Genomic DNA, 26,688 nt, shown 5'->3' with positions numbered 1-26,688 from the left:
ATAACATGGTTGCTATGCTGGTTGCTATGGTGGTCGCTAGGTTGACATTACAGGGGTGGTTTCTAGGTTGTTGCTAGGGTAATTAGTTAGTTGCTAGTAAGCCATCTTAAGCTGACTGCATAAAGTGATTATTTTAAGAGATACATTTTCAAACCAGAACTGTGTATAGGTCATGGTTAAAAACGTATCAGAATCTCAGAAATAATCACGTAATGCAGCCAGTTTAAGATTTTTTAAGAAGTCAGATTTTTTAAAGGCAATCAAATTTCTGCTGACTCTCTTCTGGCTGCGGTTAAAGGCCAGCGCCTCCTGAGAGGCCTGAAGGGTCAGTTCTGAGGTTGTTGGCTGCTGGAACCGAAAAAAGGACTGCATTTTCTTAAAAGACAATGTGACTGAAGTGCGGGCAAAGTTTGCACAGAAATGTACGATTTTTCCCACCCTCATCGACCTCGTCATAAAACTTGTTTAAATGATCACACGACGCCTCCTTGCTGCTTTGTTGTCTACATCAGCATTTCTCAAACTTCTTTGACCTGAGGCCCAGTCAAGGCATACTTTGGGGTCATAGGGCCCACCTACATGAACCCACCCCTTCCTCCCAACCCCTATCAAATTGTAATGAGATCACAATTATTATTTTTATACTATATTGCTATACATGCACTTTAAAACAGTCAATGTTTAAAGTGCTAAGATTGTTCACAAAAGTTTGTGAAAGCATGCACATCAGAGTACTGCTTTACTAATGTAAAATATAATTAGGCCTACACTAGTTTCTTTGTTTTTGCATTGTTGCATGATGCTTGCATGAGAAATACTTCTCAAAACAACAGCAATTATATGGGTGCCGTTGTTTTGGGATGTTTCCCTCATGCAAGCATCATACACTGATAGAGTATATATATGCTATTTAATTACATTTCATTTGAATGCCTGAATGTAAGAATTCAGGAAACACAATACCAGCTTTTAACATGTCTGTTGTTTACTAGTTTATGTAAATCACATAACACATGAACTGTTCATACTACTGATAGCCCATTACTGTACACAATAATACTGTGCCCATTCATTAACATATATTAAACATCAGGCGTCTTGTTTACACATTTAAACCATATTTGCACTTCGAATTTCGCTTCCAAACTGTAATAACTACATCTACAAAGTCTAAAGAAGATAACCATGTAGTCTGTTCATAGATAAGATCAATTTTGACAGAACTACAGACTTCGTGAAAGTAGCCTAGTAGTCCTACATAAAAGGCTCCATATTCACTTCATTGCAAAATCGCGGTTGGTCTGTTTACACACTAAAACCATATTTACACTTCGAAATTCGCTTCCAAATTGTAGTAACTACATCTACGAAGTCTAAGGAAGATACTCATGTAGTCTGTTCATAGATAAGATACATTTTGACAGAACTACAGACTTCGTGAAAGTAGCCTAGAAGCCCTACATAAAAGGCTCCATTAACTTCATTGCAAAATCGCGGTTGGTCTGTTTACACACTAAAACCATATTTACACTTCGAAATTCGCTTCCAAATTGTAGTAACTACATCTACGAAGTCTAAGGAAGATAACCTTGTAGTCTGTTCAACGATAAGATACATTTTGACAGAAATACAGACCTCGTAAAAGTAGTACCTAAAATTAGTGTGATAAATGGCCATCACGTAGCCTAAAGCATATAGCACTAGCATATGACAACAGCAAATAGCTAACGTTTACGTTAGCCTAACTTACTTATCGTTGACGTTGACCCGACACGTTTATAAGTTAGACCATAGACTGATAAGGACGTCCATCAAAATTCCGTGTGTATCCTGTGTATCTTTCGTGCTGCTATCCTGTTGCCTTTTCCCTGTTGTTCCGGCAACAAGGTTTTTACGCGATATTTGCCACATCCCAGAGAGTTGTTGTTTGGTGGGTCAGGTGACGAGCCGTCGAATCACAGCACAGCACCCAGAATGCATTGCAACACACCGTCTAGAAGGGACTCAGCGTTAGGTCGGCTTTAACCCTCTAACCGCCACAGGCGACTATAGTCGACAAGATGCGGTACTGAATAAAACGGCCGATTTAGTCAAATAGGGTGTCATATTTCGTTCGACTTCCACTCCACTAGATGGCAGACATGTCATACGTCATCCCCGAGTCCGAAAAAGGTCACGCTTTGAACAAAACTTTTGAGCTACAGAGCATTGAATCAGTGCGTGAAATACCGGAGCTAGTGTGCGTGTGAGCCACTTTGTCAGAGCGATATTGTCAACGTCAGCGAGTATTTGCATTAGATTATCGTCTAATGGCATCAAAAAAGTTTACCTGAAATGAAGTGTTGGGTCTTCTATTCGCGGACCCTGATTCTGAAGGTGAATATCTGCCTTCAGAAAATGACGGTGAATTGTTTAGTGAGGCTTCAGATGCGTCCGTGCCTTGCAATGATGCAGCTGGACAAAGTGAGAGTTTACTCCATAGTTTAGCTTACACCAAGCACAAACGTTGAATCGTTTGCCCAATGTCACTGGTGGGAATAATGTTTCACGGGTTAGGAGTGTTCATCGGGAAGTTAGCTGGGTGTTAGTGGTGTGGCGAACGAGGCTGGAGGTAGCATAGTGGAGGTAGCATAATGTCCATAGCGCTAGCTTCTGTCTTCTGAACGTGTGCCTCTCCACACTCGCGGCGACAGTAACGTGGTGGAGCCTTTGTCTAATAATGCCACTGGGTATGTTAGACGAGGTCGAAGTGCTCATAGGACAGTTAGGGGGGAACGTAGTGGCAGTGTGGGGAGTCGCAATGAGAATGACAGTAGGCCTAGTCCGAGCTGCGCAAATTCTCTCCACTCGGCGCGCGCGAGGCAGATCTTGCCATGCTGCTCGCATGGTGGAGGTGGTGACACGCTCTCTCCCTCTCCCTCTCCCACACACACACACACACACACACACATTAGGTCATGCATAATCTATCACAAGATGATGGGAATGCCGGCCCTATAGGGATAGGGAGTCATTATCTCTACAGCAAAAGGCCTGCTACATATAAAAAAAAATGTCAGCCATTTATTAGTAATGATTTACACTGTTGATTTGCTATCTACTTCCCTGATCATTTAGGACATACAGTACACTATGTGTTCCTTTTTGTGTGTTCATGTCCTTGTGATGTGTGTGTCTTTGTCAGCTAAGAAAAAAAAAAAACATAAACAAAAAAAAATAAAAAAAAATACTAACATTGTCTCTTGTCTTGTCTCGTCATATCACTCCTGATCTGTGCCTTGCCGTGGCAAATGAGCTTTTGAACTAAACAGATCTTGTCTAATTGTGTTTGTGTGTCATCTGAATAATATATATGTGCCCCATACATGGAATCAGAGTGCCTACTGTATGTAGTAAATGGAAAATCTCTACAGCAAAAGGCCAGTCTACCGCTACATGCATTTGGTTTGTTTCTGCCATTTATTAGTAATGATTTACACAGTTTGTTCACTACTTACTATTTACCTGAGCATTCAGTATTGTGCAATATAGCATACAGAAGGTGAGGGACATTTTGGGGGGAAAGAAGTGGTGCATTTTATCATTCAAACATGCGACTTTTCATGAACATTCTATAATCCAAGATGGCCGCCACCATATGACGTCATAATATGCAAATTAGATATAAACATTTAATCTCTACATAAACTTTGGGTCATCCTTAATATTTCTCTAATTTACAGAAAGTCTCTATCTCTTATCACTTTTAAGATATAGCCTTTTGAAATGAAGATGCCAAAATTGATCGTTTCAGAAAAAAACCTCTGGCGCCTAAAGGGTTAAATAGCATACAGAACCTGTAGTAATATAACGTTGTCTGTAAGCTCCACAGATCGTGGCAAGACAATTGAATTGATTGTGGACTTCTTGCTGGGCAACGATGAGTAACTTGATTAGTAATGCTACGTGGATATGCATGATATCTGTATGAAAGTGTGTTTCTCAATGTAATAATCTATACAACTGTACACATGACTAAGTTCAAATGGAGCTAGCTGGGAATAGGACTGGGCTGAATGGATTGGTGAAATACTTTATTTATTTATTTTTTTAATGACCTATATGAACATGGTTTGGCTTTAAAAAAAAGATGAGACAGCGCTTTGCGCTGTCTCATCTTTTTTTACATTACCTTTACACTTAGTGCTGGCAAGGCATTGAACTGGGCTTCATTCAAGGATTCCAACGGTACCTCATTCATGAAAATCGGACATACTGGTCAAAAGTTACATGCACACACCTTCATATACACAGACAGCCCAGCCCAGCCCATTAGACATTGCCAGATGGCTTAGAACTTTGCCAGGTGCAGGTAATCAACTCTAGCAGCAGAGCTCTACCAGGTGCAAGTAATGAGGTGCTGTGATGTCATAAAGCCCCAGCATTCCGCCATTGATTTCAATGGGGCCCAAAAACGGCGAAAAACGGGAATACCGCGAAAACGACAAGGGCCAGCGACACGAAAGCAACAAGCAAGATACACCGGTTCGGGCCTGAATTTTTGGAGTTAGAACCGCGTCGATAGCTCAAACGGTCTAGGAGCAGTAGTTCGGCCAAAAAGTGGGTGAACAGGAATAATAAATAATAATAATAATAAGAAAACTTAAGAAGAACAATAGTGGGCTTGCTCCGCAAGCCCACAGCATGGCTTTCAGCCATGCTGTGGTCTTGCTGGATCAAACCCACTAATAATAATAATAAGAAAACTTAAGAAGAACAATAGTGGGCTTGCTCCGCAAGCCCACAGCATGGCTTTCAGCCATGCTGTGGTCTTGCTGGATCAAACCCACTAATAATAATAATAATAAGAAAACTTAAGAAGAACAATAGTGGGCTTGCTCCGCAAGCCCACAGCATGGCAAAGCTGTGCTTGCCATGCTGTGGGCTTGCTGGATCAAACCCACTAACTAGAATTGCGGTTCCGAGGAACTGCAAGAGTGGGTTTGATCTGGGGCACGGAACTCTGCCTCATCCAAGGATTCCAACGGTACCTCATTTATGAAAATCGGGCACACGGATCAAAAGTTATCTGCATCAACGCAACATCCAATAAGCTAAAACGCATAAATAACGTGGTTGCTATGCTGGTTGCTAGGGCAATCATGCTGGTTGCTCAGGTGGTCGATAGGTTAGAAGGCCAGTGCCTCCTGAGAGGCCTGAAGGGTCAGTTCTGAGGTTGTTGACTGCTGAAACCGAAAAATGGACTGCATTTTCTTAAAAGACAGTGTGACTGAAGTGCGGGCAAAGTTTGCACAGAAATGTACGATTTTTCCCACCCTCATCGACCTTGTCATAAAACTTGTTTAAATGATCACACGACGCCTCCTTGCTGCTTTGTCGTCTACATCAGCCTTTCTCAAACTTCTTTGACCTGAGGCCCAGTCAAGGCATACTTTGGGGTCATAGGGCCCACCTACATGAACCCACCCCCTCCTCCCACCCCCCATCAAATTGTAATATCATCACAATTATTATTTTTTTTATACTATATTGCTATACATGCACTTCAAAACAGTCAATGTTTAAAGTGCTAAGATTGTTCACAAAAGTTTGTGAAAGCATGCACATCAGAGTACTGCTTTACTAATGTAAAATATAATTAGGCCTACACTAGTTTCATTGTTTTTGCATTGTTGCATGATTGATATGCTATTTAATTACATTTCATTTGAATGCCTGAATGTAAGAATTCAGGAAACACAATACCAGCTTTTAACATTTATGTTGTTTACAAGTTTATGTAAATCACATAACACATGAACTGTTTACATACTACTGATAGCCCATTACTGTACACAATAGATTAGTATCTTCAAATAGTCAAGGTTGTTGACTGCTGAAACCGAAAAATGGACTGCATTTTCTTAAAAGACAATGTGACTGAAGTGCGGGCAAAGTTTGCACAGAAATGTACGATTTTTCCCACCCTCATCGACCTTGTCATAAAACTTGTTTAAATGATCACACGACGCCTCCTTGCTGCTTTGTCGTCTACATCAGCCTTTCTCAAACTTCTTTGACCTGAGGCCCAGTCAAGGCATACTTTGGGGTCATAGGGCCCACCTACATGAACCCACCCCCTCCTCCCACCCCCCATCAAATTGTAATATCATCACAATTATTATTATTTTTATACTATATTGCTATACATGCACTTCAAAACAGTCAATGTTTAAAGTGCTAAGATTGTTCACAAAAGTTTGTGAAAGCATGCACATCAGAGTACTGCTTTACTAATGTAAAATATAATTAGGCCTACACTAGTTTCATTGTTTTTGCATTGTTGCATGATTGATATGCTATTTAATTACATTTCATTTGAATGCCTGAATGTAAGAATTCAGGAAACACAATACCAGCTTTTAACATTTATGTTGTTTACTAGTTTATGTAAATCACATAACACATGAACTGTTTACATACTACTGATAGCCCATTACTGTACACAATAATACTGTGCCCATTCATTAACATTAAACATCAGGCGTCTTGTTTACACATTTAAACCATATTTGCACTTCGAAATTCGCTTCCAAATTGTAGTAACTACATCTACGAAGTCTAAGGAAGATATCTATGAACATACTACATGGTTAAGATACATTTTGACAGAACTACAGACTTCGTGAAAGTAGCCTAGTAGCCCTACATAAAAGGCTCAATTAACTTCATTGCAAAATCGCGGTTGGTCTGTTTACACACTAAAACCATATTTACACTTCGAAATTCGCTTCCAAATTGTAGTAACTACATCTACGAAGTCTAAGGAAGATAATCATGTAGTCTGTTCATAGATAAGATACATTTTGACAGAACTACAGACTTCGTGAAAGTAGCCTAGTAGCCCTACATAAAAGGCTCCATTAACTTCATTGCAAAATCGCGGTTGGTCTGTTTACACACTAAAACCATATTTACACTTCGAAATTCGCTTCCAAATTGTAGTAACTACATCTACGAAGTCTAAGGAAGATAAAACTGTAGTCTGTTCAACGATAAGATACATTTTGACAGAACTACAGACCTCGTAAAAGTAGTACCTAAAATCAGTGTGATAAATGGCCATCACGTAGCCTAAAGCATATAGCACTAGCATATGACAACAGCAAATAGCTAACGTTTACGTTAGCCTAACTTACTTATCGTTGACGTTGACCCGACACGTTTATAAGTTAGACCATAGACTGATAAGGACGTCCATCAAAATTCCGTGTGTATCCTGTGTATCTTTCATGCTGCTATCCTGTTGCCTTTTCCCTGTTGTTCCGGCAACAAGGTTTTTACGCGATATTTGCCACATCCCAGAGAGTTGTTGTTTGGTGGGTCAGGTGCATAGACTGTAAAAAATATGGACAAAGCGTCTGTGACGTCACCCATAGATTTCTGAAGAACGGTTATGAAGCCGTTTATGGGGGGTATGGGCGGCGCCATCTTGGGAAATCCTAACCCCGCCCACACTCTGGCCAATCCATATATGGGTAAAGGGGCGGGGCTTTGTATGAGACTGAGCAAGCCGGTGAACCCGCCTCGTCGTCAGCCGAGCAGCCTCAGCTAACGTTAGGCCTACAAGATGGACTGGCACAGACGTTGCTGTAACATTGCTGGTAAGTTTGATCTGCTAACGTGAAGTTCATGTATCTTATCATATTTCTTAATGCCATGTTCAGACTTTTTAATGTTGTATGCTGAAAGGTTATATTCGGGTGAACGTTTGAAAAGTTGAGAATGAAGAGTTGAGTTTGCAGATTCTAGCTTCTAGGTAAAATAAACTAACGTTAGCTATCCCTCCCTTGCTGAAGTTACGGTCAAATAACGTAGAGTAATTTAGCGTTACAGGTTCACCAACTCACGTAGAGTAACTTAGCAGTTTACAGGTTCAGCAACTCATACTGACAAAAATGTATCTTTGCCTTTATTGTTTTGTAATTAACGTTATCCATCTCATATCCTCAGTGGCAGCCATCATTGTAACGTTAATTAATTTACGATAACATCAGCCAGCTCGCTGTATTCTGTCAACGTATAGTGTGAATTGATAACAAAATCGTAGGGTATTAGTTAACTTGTACATCATTAATTATTTTTGATTAACTCTTAATATCACGTTTTGAAATCGCTATATTGCTCTAAAGTTGTCAGTGGTAGTTTGGTCTAAGATGACATTGAAATGTCTCATCGGTGGCCATTTATCCAGCGTTCATGTTCGGTTAGCTTGCCTTATTTCCCCTTGTCAGGCTATTATCAAAACGTTAAATCCAGTTAGTGTCCGGTGTTTGGCATAACAATGCCAATATTAGTGTACTTTGTCACTGAAGACCCATTTCAAATCGCACAATACCGGTAGTACTACAGCATTGTACAACAACTGTACTTTTGTTGATTACAACAAGTGGTGTTGGTTTGCATTATTGTATTATCTTATAAGTAGGTATGACTAATAAAATGTTTACCTTTCTGTTTTGGCAGTTCACCATGGGGAGATGGCGGCAAGGAGGTCCATGGGCTCTTAACCTGGGACTAGAGGTCCAGGTGAAGTGGTTTGGCTGGGGTGTGGTGATATTGAACCCATTGAGACTATACAGTACATTTCACTTTATGTCTATTGATGAATGTTACACCTACCCTTTACTTATGCCAAACCCATTTCTGTTCTTTAAATATCAGAAAGCAAACTTACTGTTGATGGCACTGAACTTGGAAATGTTTATGGAACTTTTCTGAACTGTGAATTACATTAAAACTCATGCCAGTATTTAGTTTTGTTAGTTTTTCTTATCTTCAACTGTCTATTGTACAGTGGAGGTTTGTTATATGTTTATACTTATATTTACCATTTCTGCTGTAAGTGCATGTTGTGTGTGATGTCTGTATGCTACTGAGACCTTGAATTTCCCCTTGGAGATCAATAAAGTATCTATCAAACCAATTTGCCTGTGCTCTCAAAAACATTTATACAAATCTGTCAGCTTCAGTCAGTAGGTTGAATTGAAGACCCAGATGCAGAAGTAAAGGTGATTTTTTACTTGTATATCTTGAGCATTACAGGTAACCACTGAATTTGTGAAACTAAAATAACAAAAACTAATATGTACTAAGCTAGTACATAGTCAATACATATTAGATTACTTTAAAGACTGACAGATGCAAATGCTGTAAATAAAGGTAATCAAGGGGTCTGCTGGTGAACAAAGTCTTTGAAGTCAGAAGTTGCCACTGCTCAATGACTTGTGCCCCATCTGGTAGGATTTCAAAATGTTCCAGATCTGAAAACAGAAATATTGGTATATGTCACATCCTTGAACTTACTGCAAACTATGAACAAGTGCTCACAAATGAAGCTAAAAAAATACTCCCAGTATGTATAATGAACAAACTCACAGAACACTTAGCTGAATGGGGACAGGACAGGCGTATTCAACTATTTGCACATGTCCTGTTTATGCAGGCAATAAGCAAAACCAAATTTGGTGTATTCAAAGTTCTGTAGAACAACCATTTCTTGTATTTTAATGTTTTCAGTGGAACAGTGTAAGCTCATATCTATACCCCATTGAGGTAGTTATTAACAGTTAGGCCAAGGTCCAGTCAAACAATAGCCAGTCACTGATGCCATATTCTTTAATTATCCAATCTGTATCCAACAAAACCCTGCTGATTTAAAGGCTACTTTCCATGTGTGACTTATCAAAAGAGGTCATGATAATTATTGCACAGATGTGCCCCAGACTGCTCACAATAAAAGGCCACTCTAAATGTCTGAAATGCATTCATGTTTGTTCAGTATGCTAACCATGTCTGGAATAGACAGCTAGGCCTATTGAATCCAGTAGGTTGCTCCATTTAAATGTATGGAAAATGTCAAAGTACCACGGAATCAGTACTGAAGTGATGCTTCTGAGTCGACAGCACAGACGAGAAGTGAAGTTAGGAGTCCAGAGCCCTCTCCAGCACCCAGCCTGTCTGGATCGCCTACAGGGAAACTTTGCATAGACAAGAAGTGTTGTTTCAAATTTGTGTTTAACAAATAAACGGCATCAATAAGAGTTTCAGACGTCAGTTATAACTAACAGTTATGGTGACTAGCTAACGTTATCGCTCGTTATCAGCTCCATGTTCAACGTATAGTCAGTGGTTCACAATTTTACCTCCACTAGCTAATGCTTCGGCTGAAGTTATCATGTGAACGAACGCTTTTCTATTTTAAATGTGACAACCCAAAGACTATATAAATTGACAACGGACTAATCATTCACACAGAGAGTATTTACAAAAGGTTTTTTGACGAGAACACATGCTTTGTTACCCCAGTATGTTTGTGAACTAACGTTAACGTGCTTAACGTTACAGCTGTCTGACTCAAACACCTGGCTAGTATGGCAAACGTTAAGCTAACTCACAACGGGAGCACAATCGGTTTTCACTAACGTTAACTTTATTCAAGTTAACTAAATTTATGTGTGTGCTTCAGCCATTCGGTCATCATTTTCGACATAAACTTATTTGAAATGATTTGACGCTAACGTAGCCTATAGCTGCCCACTAACATGGATGCTATAATGCTAACATCTACGTGAAATAGTAGTGGAATGTCACTTACCTGAAAAACTGGAGCGAAGTCTTCTTAAAGTGTCGGTTAGTAGGCTTCAGTTAATAGCAACCCATTTTATGTCTGATATTTGAATAAACATTTTCAGAAAGGATGTGGTGTGTAGGATCACAGCCAAGACATAATTTCGGAGTTTCCTCCACTCAGCTAGTGACGTCGTCTGCTGCCTCGACACCAGCCGTCAATCAAGTTGACCACGCCCTTAATTATTCATACATTTAATATCTAAATGCGATCTAAACTAACGAGTTAGAAAAAAATTCACCCCCCTCACAGTTGTCAGGCACTCGGGAACTACCAACAAATACAATAAAAGTCCATGGGACCAACCTGTAAAAGCATGAATTTATGCTGTGAAAACGGACATTTTAACATGGGGGTCTATGGACATTTGCTCCCTTTTGGGACCTGCCCCTAGCGGATTTTCGATGTATTGCAATTTTTCGCATTTCCGGGTAGGCTTCATTGTTCAAATTAGAATGTTTCCGCTTGGTCAGGTGACGAGCCGTCGAATCACAGCACAGCACCCAGAATGCATTGCAACACACCGTCTAGAAGGGACTCAGCGTTAGGTCGGCTTTAAATAGCATACAGAACCTTTAGTAATATAACGTTGTCTGTAAGCTCCACAAATCGTGGCAAGACAATTGAATTGATTGAGGACTTCTTGCTGGGCAACGATGAGTAACTTGATTAGTAAAGCTGCGTGGATATGCATGATATCTGTATGAAAGTGTGTTTCTCAATGTAATAATATATACAACTGTACACATGACGAAGTTCAAATGGAGCTAGCTGGGTATTGGACTGGGCTGAATGGATTGGTGAAATACTTTATTTATTTTTTTTATGACCTATATGAACATGGTTTGGCTTTAAAAAAAAGAGGAGACTTAGTGCTGGCAAGGCATTGAACTGGGCTGAATGGATTTGGAAAATATATATATTTTTTTTTTTAATGACCTGTATCAACATGGTTTGGCTTTAAAAAAAAGATGAGACAGCGCTTCGCGCTGTCTCATCTTTTTTTACATTACCTTTACACTTAGTGCTGGCAAGGCATTGAACTGGGCTTCATTCAAGGATTCCAACGGTACCTCATTCATGAAAATCGGACATACTGGTCAAAAGTTACATGCACACACATTCATATACACAGACAGCCCAGCCCAGCCCATCAGAGCTCTGCCAGGTGGCTTAGAACTCTTCCAGGTGCAAGCTTAAGCAATTAGAGCTGTGATGTCACAATCGAAATTTGAATTCTGAACATTCCGCCATGCATTTCAATGGGCCCAAAAAACGCAGAAAAACGTGAATACCGCGAAAACGACAAGGGCCAGCGACACGAAATCAACAAGCAAGTTACACCGGTTCGGGCCTGAATTTTTGGAGTTCGAACCGCGTCGATAGCTCAAACGGTCTAGGAGCAGTAGTTCGGCCAAAAAGTGGGTGAATAGGAAGATATAATAACTAGAATTGCGGTTCCGAGGAACTGCAAGAGTGGGTTTGATCAGTGGCACGGAACTCGGCCTCATCCAAGGATTCCAACGGTACCTCATTTATGAAAATCGGGCACACGGATCAAAAGTTGTCTGCATTAACGCAACATCCAATAAGCTAAAACGCATAAATAACATGGTTGCTATGCTGGTTGCTATGGTGGTCGCTAGGTTGACATTACAGGGGTGGTTTCTAGGTTGTTGCTAGGGTAATTAGTTAGTTGCTAGTAAGCCATCTTAAGCTGACTGCATAAAGTGATTATTTTAAGAGATACATTTTCAAACCAGAACTGTGTATAGGTCATGGTTAAAAACGTATCAGAATCTCAGAAATAATCACGTAATGCAGCCAGTTTAAGATTTTTTAAGAAGTCAGATTTTTTAAAGGCAATCAAATTTCTGCTGACTCTCTTCTGGCTGCGGTTAAAGGCCAGCGCCTCCTGAGAGGCCTGAAGGGTCAGTTCTGAGGTTGTTGGCTGCTGGAACCGAAAAAAGGACTGCATTTTCTTAAAAGACAATGTGACTGAAGTGCGGGCAAAGTTTGCACAGAAATGTACGATTTTTCCCACCCTCATCGACCTCGTCATAAAACTTGTTTAAATGATCACACGACGCCTCCTTGCTGCTTTGTTGTCTACATCAGCATTTCTCAAACTTCTTTGACCTGAGGCCCAGTCAAGGCATACTTTGGGGTCATAGGGCCCACCTACATGAACCCACCCCTTCCTCCCAACCCCTATCAAATTGTAATGAGATCACAATTATTATTTTTATACTATATTGCTATACATGCACTTTAAAACAGTCAATGTTTAAAGTGCTAAGATTGTTCACAAAAGTTTGTGAAAGCATGCACATCAGAGTACTGCTTTACTAATGTAAAATATAATTAGGCCTACACTAGTTTCTTTGTTTTTGCATTGTTGCATGATGCTTGCATGAGAAATACTTCTCAAAACAACAGCAATTATATGGGTGCCGTTGTTTTGGGATGTTTCCCTCATGCAAGCATCATACACTGATAGAGTATATATATGCTATTTAATTACATTTCATTTGAATGCCTGAATGTAAGAATTCAGGAAACACAATACCAGCTTTTAACATGTCTGTTGTTTACTAGTTTATGTAAATCACATAACACATGAACTGTTCATACTACTGATAGCCCATTACTGTACACAATAATACTGTGCCCATTCATTAACATATATTAAACATCAGGCGTCTTGTTTACACATTTAAACCATATTTGCACTTCGAATTTCGCTTCCAAACTGTAATAACTACATCTACAAAGTCTAAAGAAGATAACCATGTAGTCTGTTCATAGATAAGATCAATTTTGACAGAACTACAGACTTCGTGAAAGTAGCCTAGTAGTCCTACATAAAAGGCTCCATATTCACTTCATTGCAAAATCGCGGTTGGTCTGTTTACACACTAAAACCATATTTACACTTCGAAATTCGCTTCCAAATTGTAGTAACTACATCTACGAAGTCTAAGGAAGATACTCATGTAGTCTGTTCATAGATAAGATACATTTTGACAGAACTACAGACTTCGTGAAAGTAGCCTAGAAGCCCTACATAAAAGGCTCCATTAACTTCATTGCAAAATCGCGGTTGGTCTGTTTACACACTAAAACCATATTTACACTTCGAAATTCGCTTCCAAATTGTAGTAACTACATCTACGAAGTCTAAGGAAGATAACCTTGTAGTCTGTTCAACGATAAGATACATTTTGACAGAAATACAGACCTCGTAAAAGTAGTACCTAAAATTAGTGTGATAAATGGCCATCACGTAGCCTAAAGCATATAGCACTAGCATATGACAACAGCAAATAGCTAACGTTTACGTTAGCCTAACTTACTTATCGTTGACGTTGACCCGACACGTTTATAAGTTAGACCATAGACTGATAAGGACGTCCATCAAAATTCCGTGTGTATCCTGTGTATCTTTCGTGCTGCTATCCTGTTGCCTTTTCCCTGTTGTTCCGGCAACAAGGTTTTTACGCGATATTTGCCACATCCCAGAGAGTTGTTGTTTGGTGGGTCAGGTGACGAGCCGTCGAATCACAGCACAGCACCCAGAATGCATTGCAACACACCGTCTAGAAGGGACTCAGCGTTAGGTCGGCTTTAAATAGCATACAGAACCTGTAGTAATATAACGTTGTCTGTAAGCTCCACAGATCGTGGCAAGACAATTGAATTGATTGTGGACTTCTTGCTGGGCAACGATGAGTAACTTGATTAGTAATGCTACGTGGATATGCATGATATCTGTAAGAAAGTGTGTTTCTCAATGTAATAATCTATACAACTGTACACATGACTAAGTTCAAATGGAGCTAGCTGGGAATAGGACTGGGCTGAATGGATTGGTGAAATACTTTATTTATTTATTTTTTTAATGACCTATATGAACATGGTTTGGCTTTAAAAAAAAGATGAGACAGCGCTTTGCGCTGTCTCATCTTTTTTTACATTACCTTTACACTTAGTGCTGGCAAGGCATTGAACTGGGCTTCATTCAAGGATTCCAACGGTACCTCATTCATGAAAATCGGACATACTGGTCAAAAGTTACATGCACACACCTTCATATACACAGACAGCCCAGCCCAGCCCATTAGACATTGCCAGATGGCTTAGAACTTTGCCAGGTGCAGGTAATCAACTCTAGCAGCAGAGCTCTACCAGGTGCAAGTAATGAGGTGCTGTGATGTCATAAAGCCCCAGCATTCCGCCATTGATTTCAATGGGGCCCAAAAACGGCGAAAAACGGGAATACCGCGAAAACGACAAGGGCCAGCGACACGAAAGCAACAAGCAAGATACACCGGTTCGGGCCTGAATTTTTGGAGTTAGAACCGCGTCGATAGCTCAAACGGTCTAGGAGCAGTAGTTCGGCCAAAAAGTGGGTGAACAGGAATAATAAATAATAATAATAATAAGAAAACTTAAGAAGAACAATAGTGGGCTTGCTCCGCAAGCCCACAGCATGGCTTTCAGCCATGCTGTGGTCTTGCTGGATCAAACCCACTAATAATAAGTAAACTTAAGAAGAACAATAGTGGGCTTGCTGGATCAAACCCACTAATAAGAAAACTTAAGAAGAACAATAGTGGGCTTGCTGGATCAAACCCACTAATAAAGTAAACTTAAGAAGAACAATAGTGGGCTTGCTGGATCAAACCCACTAATAAATAAAGTAAACTTAAGAAGAACAATAGTGGGCTTGCTCCGCAAGCCCACAGCATGGCTTCGCCATGCTGTGGTCTTGCTGGATCAAACCCACTAATAAATAAAGTAAACTTAAGAAGAACAATAGTGGGCTTGCTCCGCAAGCCCACAGCATGGCGAATAATCTTAATAGTAGTAATAATAGCCCACTAGGCTAATGTTACTATTGTTTTGACACTTCTACCAATCAGTCTGTAATATAACAGACTAAAATGCCAACAGTAATTATTTTCACGATTGTTTTTAACGGATGCTAATCACCGCTTGATAAGCGCATGCGCACACACAGCAATTCCCATCCCCCACCCCTGATCAAATTCAAATTCGCGCAGCACTCTAGAATCTTCGTTGAGTTTGCTCCTTTTCAACTGCAGCCAGTGAATTCAACAATCAACCGTCACTTTTCTGTCATGCCTCTGACTGAATGTGTAAGCTGTACAAACTCTGCCGTCATCATATCCCAGGTAAGAATTACAGTACTTTTGTATGCCAATTGAAAACGTGAATTTATTCGAAATATATTGTTTTCATAATGGAATGTTAATCAAAGCCGTTAGTCATGTTTAGAATTAGCTAGTGAGCTAACGCTAGCGATGTTAGCTGTTAATGTTAACTTTTCCAGTAACGTTAACGTTAGCAGACTAACTTCACTATTATGTGGAATATCTGTTTGTTTGCCTGTTTTTCTGTTTGTTAGTTTTAGAATGAAATATCAGGCGCAAGTAAGTTAGCTATACATTTAAAGTAACGTGTAACGTTAGCTACATTTAAAATGGCTGTTAACGTTACCATGCAGGCTAGCACACACAGATGAAAGTTTTTAACGTTAGAATTAATAACGGTTAACGTTAGCTCTACCTTGCGAACTTCCATGGGACATAGGGAAAAAAGTGGGGGTGGGGCGGGGATTGCATGGAAGGAGATGCATGCTATTTCAAGAGTTGAACACCCATTCACTTTACTTTTTTAGCACAGTTAATTTGGACTAAATGCATCAGTTTTTTTTTTTTTTTTACATGGGTTCCTCTGAATTCCCCATCAAAAACTTTACAATAAACTCATATTTTTGTTCAGTCTCTCTCAAATTTGAAGGGTTTGTTACATAAACCATATATTTTTTGCATAAAACGTAAAAACTACTGCTAACGTAACGTTAATTTACCCACTGCATTACAGATATTGGTTTGTACCATCACTGTATTCAAGAGTTCGATGATGGAGAAAGTGAACTTTCTTTTGAGATTACACCTATCAAAGATTGTAGCCTTTACCGAAATAGTCACGCTGCCCCTCCATTTCAATTGTTGATGCGCCAAAACTATCATGCTTATCAAGTGTAACTCTCTGAAGACATCCTTAACTTGCGAGTGTTGGAATTGTTGCTAGGTAGTTCATTTAAGTTCACTCAAAATGTCAGGCCGATTGTATGGTGTGTGCGTCTCATCACTGCTATGGCGCGTTTACATGCAACATATCTGTCACTGCCAGCACGTTCTATACTCAGCGTCGTCCATCCTTGCAAATGGGTTCAAGTGAGGACATAGAGTTAAGTTGTAAACAATTGTAAAAATGATTGCCATAATCTGATTACACTCAAAAGACGTCTGGTTTTGGTACTCTACAAATTAATGTTTTACTTTTGTTATGCAATGTTAATGGTATACAGATTAAAACATGTTTTCAGTGTCTCTTTAGCTGAAAACTACTTCCAACACGCATGGCTCTTCCATGAATAGGCGCTCTTAGCCTGGCTAACGTCAGACCTCATTGAGATAGGGTCTGGGAATTAGACATTAATTTTCTCGTATTTGAAACATGGTTTACGAATGCCCAGAGCCGTTTATTGGGCGTTACGAATGTCTATCAAATGCGTCTGTACATAGCTCATAACGGCTTCGGCGTGTCGTCATCGTCTTGCTGCCCTCCCTCCGTTCTGTGATTGGTTCCTTCATTGAGGTGAAAACGAAGTCCATAGAATCCAGGCTGCCTAGCAGCGTGAATAAAATCGCGTGCGTAAGGCAGCATGGGAAAACCCAGGCTAAGGCACTCTAGTCCTTGAGCCACCCCCTAGTCCACCCACCCACCTACCCATCCGCCCCCCGGAAGAAAAAAAAAAAACTTGGGGGTGTCACTTCTGGGATTTTAAAAACAATTCTAGTTGCTCAACATCATGTCTGATTAGCAATAACTCTGCTATGAAACAGAGACATTACATTTTCTGGTCAGTGAGGTTTAAATTAATTAGTTCCTGAATCCTATCCCATTTAATGTGACTTCAGAGTGGCAGCAGAGCTGGCCTAAACAAAACAGTCTTCAGCCCTTGGAACCGCACCTGGCTCTTTGGCCCCAAGAACAAACCTTCCCGTCATAGGTGCCTCTGATAGTGCATCACTCACAAGAATGGTAACAAGAATGCACTTAAAGAATGCCCTGGCAGGAGCATCACATATGAATACTTTCACAGACAGTTGAAGTGCTTTGCCTCCATGAACAATGCCATCTTGCTGTAACTGCTGCAACTCCTGGAGAAAGTCACTTAAGTACTCTTCCTCTGAATTTGGTTTAGCAACTCCACAGTAGATGGCCACAATGAAAGGAGCAAAGTTGTGAAAGTTGCAGAGTATGGGCCACATTTGGAAGTTGGAGGATTTAAAAAGTGGCACACCATCAATGTTAAAGCACAAATGTAGGTGCTCAACGATTCCTGGATGCTGAGACAAACGTTTGGTTTTGGAGTAGCATTGTCAAGAATGGTCAGAAAAATCTACCAAAAAGTTTGTAAATTAAAGGATGGAAAAAGTATGGGATTTTAAAATAGAAAATGTGTAGGAACCCTGTTAAAAGAAACCCTTTCTCTTTCTCTCTCCATTCAACTGGATCTCTCAATGTTCTCAATGTTCTCCAACATTCCATTACTTGTTACTACATTGTACATGTTGTCATACATTGTTCATATTTAGCCATATTTATTCTGCCCTTATAAGATAACTACTAATACACTGCACATATTTAATTTATATTACTCTAAACCACCTTCTATAAACCAACTGTATACTACTCTCTACACGGCACTGTGTCTTGTCCTGTATATGCACCACCTGTCTATACTTTGTATATCACTTTTCTGCTTTTTTGCACTTCTAGTTAGACACAAACTGCATTTTGTTGTCTTTGTCCTTGTATTCTGCACAAATAATCAAAATATATGTCAATAAATGCTGATGTAATTTTGACATCAATGTTTGTCGCATTTATGTTTATTTGACATTGAAGCTTGATATTGAATGATATCAAAACAACATCAACATCTTGACATCAAATAGATGTAGAATTGACATCAAATGCCAACAAAGCTTGACATGGAAATGACATCTTGATGTAGAATAAATGTTGAATTGACATCAAAGCTTGACATTGAATGATATCAGAATAGCATCAAAACGACATCAACATCATGACATCTTGATGTCAAATAAATGTCGAATTGACATCAAAGCTTGACATTGAATGATATCAGAATAGCATCAAAACGACATCAACATCTTGACATCAAATAAATGTTGAATTGACATCAAATGCCAACAAAGTATGACATCAAAATAACATCAAAACGACATCGCGGAGGTCAAAATCTTGACGTCAAATTGACATCAGTACATTGACGTCGATACAACTTTCATTCTAGACCTGTTTCCAGACGTAATTTTGACGTCGATGTTTGATGTCATATTGATGTTGAATTGACATCAAATGCCCACTGGGTGGGCAGCTGATGATAGCAACCATAATGATAAGCCTTGGTTCTAACCTGTGACTCATACGCAAGAAAGGTGGAGCAGGGCAGGGGCTTAAGACAGCGAGCAGGACTTTACAGAAAGGGAAAGAAGAGGCCCAGAAGTCACGTTACTTACCACACCTGAGGAAAATAACAGCACACACACTGCAATCCAAAATAAGGCAAGTTGTACACAGCAAGGAAAAGTGAGGGAACTCCACCACTGGAGGGTTGGCCTGCCGCCTGGGTGAGGCCCACCGCATCTGTCCGGAAAAGAGAGAGAGAGAGAGAGAGAGAGAGAGAGAGAGAGAGAGAGAGATAAAATAGGCACAGGAGTTGGTCAAAAAGCTTAGCACTAATAGGTAGCAATAGCTCATTCACTAATAGCCTATTTAGCTTGCTTGGCTAATGAGGCTACTTATCTCAGGCAGAGGGGGCTTCAGGCTGTCCACTAGAACCCAGAGGTTGATCCAGAATGTGCAGCCAGCTTGGTCACAGTAATTTGGGTTACCTTAGCCACGCACACACACACACACACACACACACACACACACACACACACACACACACACACACACACACACACACACACAGTTAAATCTACAAAACCAACTAGAAAATGTAATTCCGAGGAATTACCAGTGCATGAAAATGCAAAACATATATTAACATAAAATGCAAAACATTGGGGGCAGAGGAAACAGTTGGCGGGAGTCATAGTTGATGACAACTGACAGTTGGAATGGCTGAACAGTTAAATAGTTGAGTAGTTTAAATAGTTCAATTATTTAATAGTGAATTATTGTAGTGAGGGCTTTTATTTTGAAACAGTTGTGGGTAGAAGAAACCGTTGGCGGGAGTCATAGCTGATGACGATTGACAGTTGGAATGGCTGAACAGTTAAATACAGTAGTTGAGTAGTTTAAATAGTTCAATTATTTAATAGTTATTATTTAATTCACACTATACTGACTTTGCACTCATCCACTCCTCAGCACTCATGACCCCCCCCCCCCCCCCCCCCCCCCACACACACACACACACACCTACATGACTTTTAGCACTTTTACATCCCTCTCCCTATGCTGCAGACCTTTTATTTATTTTCTTATTCATCACACGTCAAAACACACACACACACACACACACACACACACACACACACACACACACACACAAACACATATCTGACTTTCTCCAACTTTTGCACATCTCTATAGAACTTTTTATTTATTATTTTTGATTTCTCCTCCATCTATCTACCCATGTCCTTGATTGCCTAGCCTTTCTGTCCCCCCCCCCCCCCATCCCCAACACACACACACACAAAAAAAACACACACTCTTACATCATCACTGTCATCACCTCACATACATACAGCACACTGCTTGCTACAGTAAGCCTCCTCTACATACTTGCTGCACACTGCCCCCCCCCCTCCCTACATACACAGCACATTGTCTTCAGGATCTTCTCCAACACACATCCTCTACTTACTTACAGCATACTGCCCCCATCTACCCACACACACACTATACACACACACACACACACACAGTCACTGCTTCACTCCCCTCCCGCCCACACACACATCTTCACTGTCATCACTCACATACATCATACTTGCAGTACACTGCCCCCCCCCCCCCTCTCCCCTACATACACAGCACATTATTTCATCAGGAAGCTTCTCCAACACACATCCCCAACATACTTACAGCACACTGCCCCCGCCCCCCCACATACACAGCACATTGTCTTCAGGATCTTCTCCAACACACATCCTCTACATACTTACAGCATACTGCCCCCACCTACCCACACACACACTACACACAGTCACTGCTCCACTCCCCTCCCGCCCACACACACATCTTCACTGTCATCACTCACATACATCATACTTGCAGTACACTGCCCCCCCCCCCTCTCCCCTACATACACAGCACATTATTTCATCAGGAAGCTTCTCCAACACACATCCCCAACATACTTACAGCACACTGCCCCCGCCCCCCAATACACAGCACATTGTCTCATGAGGAAGCTTCTCCAACACACATATTGCACACTGCCCTCTCCCCACATACACAGCACACTATCCCATCTCCCTTGTCATCCCCCCAACACACACACCAAGACCCTTGGCAGTTGGGTTAGCCCCTTGAGCCGTGGATATGCCCAAGGTTTCTTCCTTGGTAAGGGAGTTTTTCCTTGCCCCTGTTGCTCTTGGGTGCTCCTTGTTGGTGCCCCCCCCCCCCAATCGCAATCCTCCCCCACCTTTCTTATGCAGCCCTTGCCACTTAATCTACTAAACCCCTCTTCTACTGCACTTTTTACCCCCCCATAAATGCACAAATAGGCTGACACCATACTTAATTTCACTGCATTTCTTACTTCCAGTAACTATATGCATGTGACAATAAACTTCCTTGTATCCTTGTATCCTTGTATCCTTGTAGTGAATTATTGTAGTGACAACTTTTATTTTGAAACAGTTGTGGACAGAGGAAACAGTTGAACAGGATATGTTGTCTAGATTTTGAGAGCCAGATTGTATGCTAAAAGACTGAGACTGTACTGTAGAGCAGAGAGTTTAAAAGTTGAATGTAGATAGTGTAATGGATGTCGATAGACAGAAAGTTGAATTGATGTTGATAGGCAGATTGTTTAATGAATGTTAAAAGATTTTTTAATGGGTGGATGAGTGAATGGTTTAAAGAAGATGGATGGATTGAAAGTTGGATGGAATGTGCCTTATATCCTTGTAGAATGGAGAGACACAGAGAGATTTGGCCTAGTTGAGCAGAAGACAGTTGATACATGTGCAATCAGTTTTGCTGGCTCTTTGAGGGGGCCTAGTTGAGCAGCTGGTAGTAGATACAGGTGCAAATCAGTTTAATTAGCCCATTATGATGTCATAGTGCCAATGCAAAGTATATGGGGGAAAATAAGCTTGGTATTTGTTAATATCTCATAAAGTATAACATTTACAGAAACGAAAAGTACTGTACATTGCACAGGTGTCATTTTCAAAATCTACATAACAAAGTTTTAACGGTTGAAGCGGAATTAGACGCAGAAATTTTGGTTAGAAGAATAATAAGAAGACTTCGGAAAACAGAACAGTGCATGAATGCACTGTAATAACAATAATAGTAAGAAGACTTCGGATAACAGAACAGTGCATTTTCATGCACTGTAATAAACCAAATCAACAAATAAACATGATGGTCAAGCAGAGAGGAGAGCAGCACATGACATGAAATGTGCAATGATCAACAACGTGGCTAAATGACAAAATAGCTTACCTTGGTTAACAGCATTCATTTGAAAAGCGGTTACACTAGCCAACTTGCAACCGCACGCCACCAACTGACGACGGGCACCCCGGAAGCAAAACAAAGAGCAGGAGAGAGCACCTCCCGGCAATATCCGCTCTGCCCCGTAATCAGGGTGGTTATGGTTCCGCCAATCACGCACAGGGGAAAGGTCACAGGGAGGAATTGTGGGGGCGTAGCCCAATTTGTCACACGTCGCTGACTATCAAAATACTGATGCGTTGTTGAAGTTACACTGCTTGACAGATGTCATTCTCATTAGGTTAAAGGATGTTACACCCAAAACATACCCATGACTGATTAAGAAACATAAGAACAACCCTTTTGCATCCTGCGCCAAATTAGTGAATATGGCCTGGCCAAGCCTTTAATGTCTATAAACTTTGCGCCTCTTACCATCAATTTCTGAGATTAGATTCAACTTTATTGTCATTTAGCAGAGTACAGGTACAGAGCCAATTAATACAGTTGACATCCAACCAGAAGTGCAACGAAGCATTAAATACCAAAGTTCTGATCGCCAAGATAAGGCCCATGGTCTGCCATTGGAACAGGCCATAGCCATAGCAGACCAATGAAGGTCTAATACCTTGGTAAAAGTTTTCTAAGAGCTAAATATCTTGGGGTTATAAATTATACACTAATATTCCTTAAAGCAACACCAAAGAGTTGTTTGTACCTTAAAATAATGTTTCCAAAATCGTTTCAGTGGTTCATCAACTCGTAACAGGGTGAATGGCACTTCTGCATTCGCTTCGCGGCCCTCTATCGGCTATAACCGCACTATGTAAGTTTGCCAGATCGGGTAGCGGATCTGTAGTTCGATGGAATGAAACATAAGAAACTACAAATTTGACATGCTTCTGATGTCGCAATACATCATACTTTCATAAAATCATGCAACATACTCTACCTTGTCTGTGGACATCGTTATTTGCAAAGCTGGTGCTGGATAAACAATAGTGTGCGTGCGACAGAGGAAAAGTGCTTTGGTGTTGCTTTAAAATGCTGAAAACAATGTCATGACTGACGTTTTTAAATGTCCCTCGGGATGAATAAAGTATCTATCTATCTATCTATCTATCTATTTTATGGGGATCAGATCACATTTAGGGAATACAAATTATAACTATGGCTGGAAAGCTGTTCATCCAGAAGTCTGCAAAACTGAATGATGCTTTCATGGCCAAGGCAAAATGACTGGAGGCACTGCTATGTAACCTCCAGTGCATCCAAATGAGACCAGAAAACGAATGGCCGTCTTCTCTGCACATGGCAAGCTTTCCTACTTGTGCAAGTACATAGATTGTTAAGACATAAGAGGTTTGTCCTAATACCCATCTTAATTGATTAAGAGTTTTATCGTATTTGAACTAATCACTTACCAGGTTTGTTTACAACACCACAAAACCATGCTTATTTAGGTTTAACAATGTTAAACAACAATATAACTAACAATCCTAGTGTTAGGAGTATCAAAAGCAGAGCTTCATGAAACAAAGGTTACAAACCAAGAGCCTCCTTTTTGCACCAGGCACCCGACATTTTATTACAAAACCACACCGAATGTAGACTGGACAAACCCCTAAATGTATTTAAGCTATTTACCAGTGACCATGTGCCAAGATAGGGCCCAATGTGTTGCCTTCCAAAACCCTCTTTTTATAGCCTCTGTACACCTTCAAAGTTTGCAATACTTCTGTTTATCTGTAGAAACCCTATTAGCCCCACAAGACATTGTGGTCTTGTGGGGCTAATTTGCATAATGAATATTAGTGGACATTACATGTACATTCTGTATATTTCACTTTGATTTGCTGAAGTAGTTAAATATAATACCTATTGGTCCAAAGACTTAACAACCCTGACATTTCATTTACTCTACATTTCATCCACTCATGTTGTGTACTCCAGGAAGACTGTCCACTGCTGTGTACTTTGTGTCATGAAACTAAAGTCCAAATCAGAATACAAAGTGGTGCTTTGTTAGTGCATTTTCTGTCAGAAAGGGATGCATCTAATTATGTGTTAGGGAAATGCTTGGGAAAATAAGATTACAAGGAACAATTTGCCCATATAATTACACCAAAATTGGGTACACACAATTGTCAAATACATGGATTGCTTGACCTAGGTGAGGCAGTGAAAGGAATCCTTCTTCTATGGTCTCTGTCAATTTGTTTTTATCATTTCCAAGTGGTGTTTATGCAGGCTGTGCAATTTGCATGTGTAATTCCACTGTGCAAATTGACAACAAGTAGATAATTCTGGTGAACAGGCTGGTTGCAAACCTCAGTTATCTCTCTGAGCCTATTCATTTTGAGGAACTGCTGAGGCATGAAACTCATACATCATACATTACCTGCCAAAGCTCTGACTTACTGCACCCTAAAATGTCATTACAGCCATTATTTATGAAGCTAATTCATTTAATAAACTACTATATATACAAATACTTCAACAAAAATTATCACATTTCCTAAGGCTTATAAAGAGCTTATTACTGACATTTTCAAGAATCTGTTTCATCATTTAAACAGTTAAAATACACACAAAACAAGTCCTTAGGTCTGAAAAACCAGGAGGTAAAAGGTTAAAATATTAACATTCTATATATAATTTATTAATGTGTACTACTACTTTTTGCTAACAATTCTTCACAGTGGTAGGCCTAAGCTAAGATCTCTTATATTAGGTAGCCTATTTGAACTAGTCACCCCAGATCAATGTCAGCTTTGTTGCACAATGACATGCCTTTGGGCTTTTAAGTGTACAGACGGTAAGTGATCATTTTCAGTGATGCACTACTCTGCCTTTGCATTCTTTGCATCTCATGTGTATCTCCTTACCTGTTTCATGACAGCTAATTTTAGAAATTTTCTCAAAGATGAATGCTAATGTCTTTGTTTAAATTGTTGTCTTGTTTTTAAGGGTGTTTCAATACATTACTTTGCATGTGCTTTACATGTACTTTATAAACTGTTATAATGTTTAAATGCTTATGTTATGTTTACTGATGTCATTGTTAGTCACTTTGGACAAATACATCTGTTAAGAACCATACCTAACCTAACCTAACCTAACCTAGTATAACCGAACATAACATAAACAACATATTCATAGGCACTTAATAATTTTATTCAAAAGAAAAGTTATGTGAGTTGGCAAGCTACATGTAATAGATAAAACAGAGTTGGCATAATACACTTTCTGAAGATAATTAGAATTGAGGTTCAGTTATGTAGGTGAAATTATGAAAAATAAGAAAGCACTGAGATTTGTTTTGATCTTTCTTCACATTCACATCAATGTTGTTTAATCACAAACATAACAATCCTTGATCCTTGAAGAACCTTGATCATCTGTTGCACTAAGAATGAGATGTCTCTTTACTATGTAGTGGTATACTGTCTTAATTACAGTTTAATCAATATTATTCCCATGCAATTAGGGGACTTTTCTGAAAGAGATTAATTTAGGAACCACATGACGTGCAATGGATTTTGACATTAAAGCATAGATTATGGCTAATGCGTTAGGTGTGTGGCCTAAGAAAGTTATGTTTATGCATGTTTTGTTTGTGGGAGTTTACCCCATTTTGAACATTAATACATACAATGTCACAACATTCTACTGTGTGTTGTAAAGCAGGTTTTACCATCTATCTAATAAAGCAAATAATGCCTGTCTGTCTGTTCTTAGCATGTCTCTCAAACTATTTGTTTGACTGAGCTTACACTTGGCAGGTGTTTTGCCAAGTACACAAGTGTGAAATGTTGTTAAAAAAACAAACATATCTGATTCTGACCTCAACAATATGGTGACAACGACCTCTGGGTATGGTGTGCCTACTGGCAGGGAACCATTTAGCGGATCCGGTCCTCAACAATAGCACTCTGGGTGTAGGCTACGTTGGTCCTTTGTAAACCGTTCATATATTCGGAATGTTGTTGGAACTGTTGTTGATGGGCTATTGTTTATTACACTCTCTGAGCATTCAGAGTGTATCCTACACTGTACTCTCCAGTGGCAGAGTGTGATGCCTGTCTAACTGGATAAAATCAGGTATCATAAGGACAAGGAGGTGGTTGGGTTATGCTGTTCTCATTTACAAGTTGGTTAAATAGCACTATCAGCCTGCCCTGCACTATCCAAACAGCAAGACCAAA

The 26,688-nt window shown here is 40.0% G+C and overlaps 2 long non-coding RNA genes across 2 annotated transcripts; one reads left to right on the top strand and one right to left on the bottom strand.

Moving 5' to 3' along the window:
• Window positions 1-7,486: 7,486 nt before the first annotated feature.
• LOC143124014 (uncharacterized) lies at window positions 7,487-8,965 on the top strand. Its single transcript, XR_012986972.1, has 2 exons — window positions 7,487-7,643; window positions 8,506-8,965. It is a non-coding gene; the product is annotated as an uncharacterized LOC143124014 (long non-coding RNA).
• Window positions 8,966-9,045: 80 nt separating this feature from the next.
• On the bottom strand, window positions 9,046-10,844 carry LOC143124013 (uncharacterized). Its single transcript, XR_012986971.1, has 3 exons — window positions 10,637-10,844; window positions 9,907-10,019; window positions 9,046-9,302 (listed from the first exon to the last, which is right to left on the bottom strand). It is a non-coding gene; the product is annotated as an uncharacterized LOC143124013 (long non-coding RNA).
• Window positions 10,845-26,688: the final 15,844 nt, after the last annotated feature.

Source organism: Alosa pseudoharengus, unplaced genomic scaffold (genome assembly GCF_046254945.1).
Source record: "Alosa pseudoharengus isolate Yale_2024_CS ecotype anadromous, Long Island Sound unplaced genomic scaffold, YU_APseudo_1.1 YU_APseudo_1.1_scf_15, whole genome shotgun sequence".
Classification (NCBI taxonomy): domain Eukaryota; kingdom Metazoa; phylum Chordata; class Actinopteri; order Clupeiformes; family Clupeidae; genus Alosa; species Alosa pseudoharengus.
This window is presented reverse-complemented; position numbering and strand designations above follow the sequence as displayed.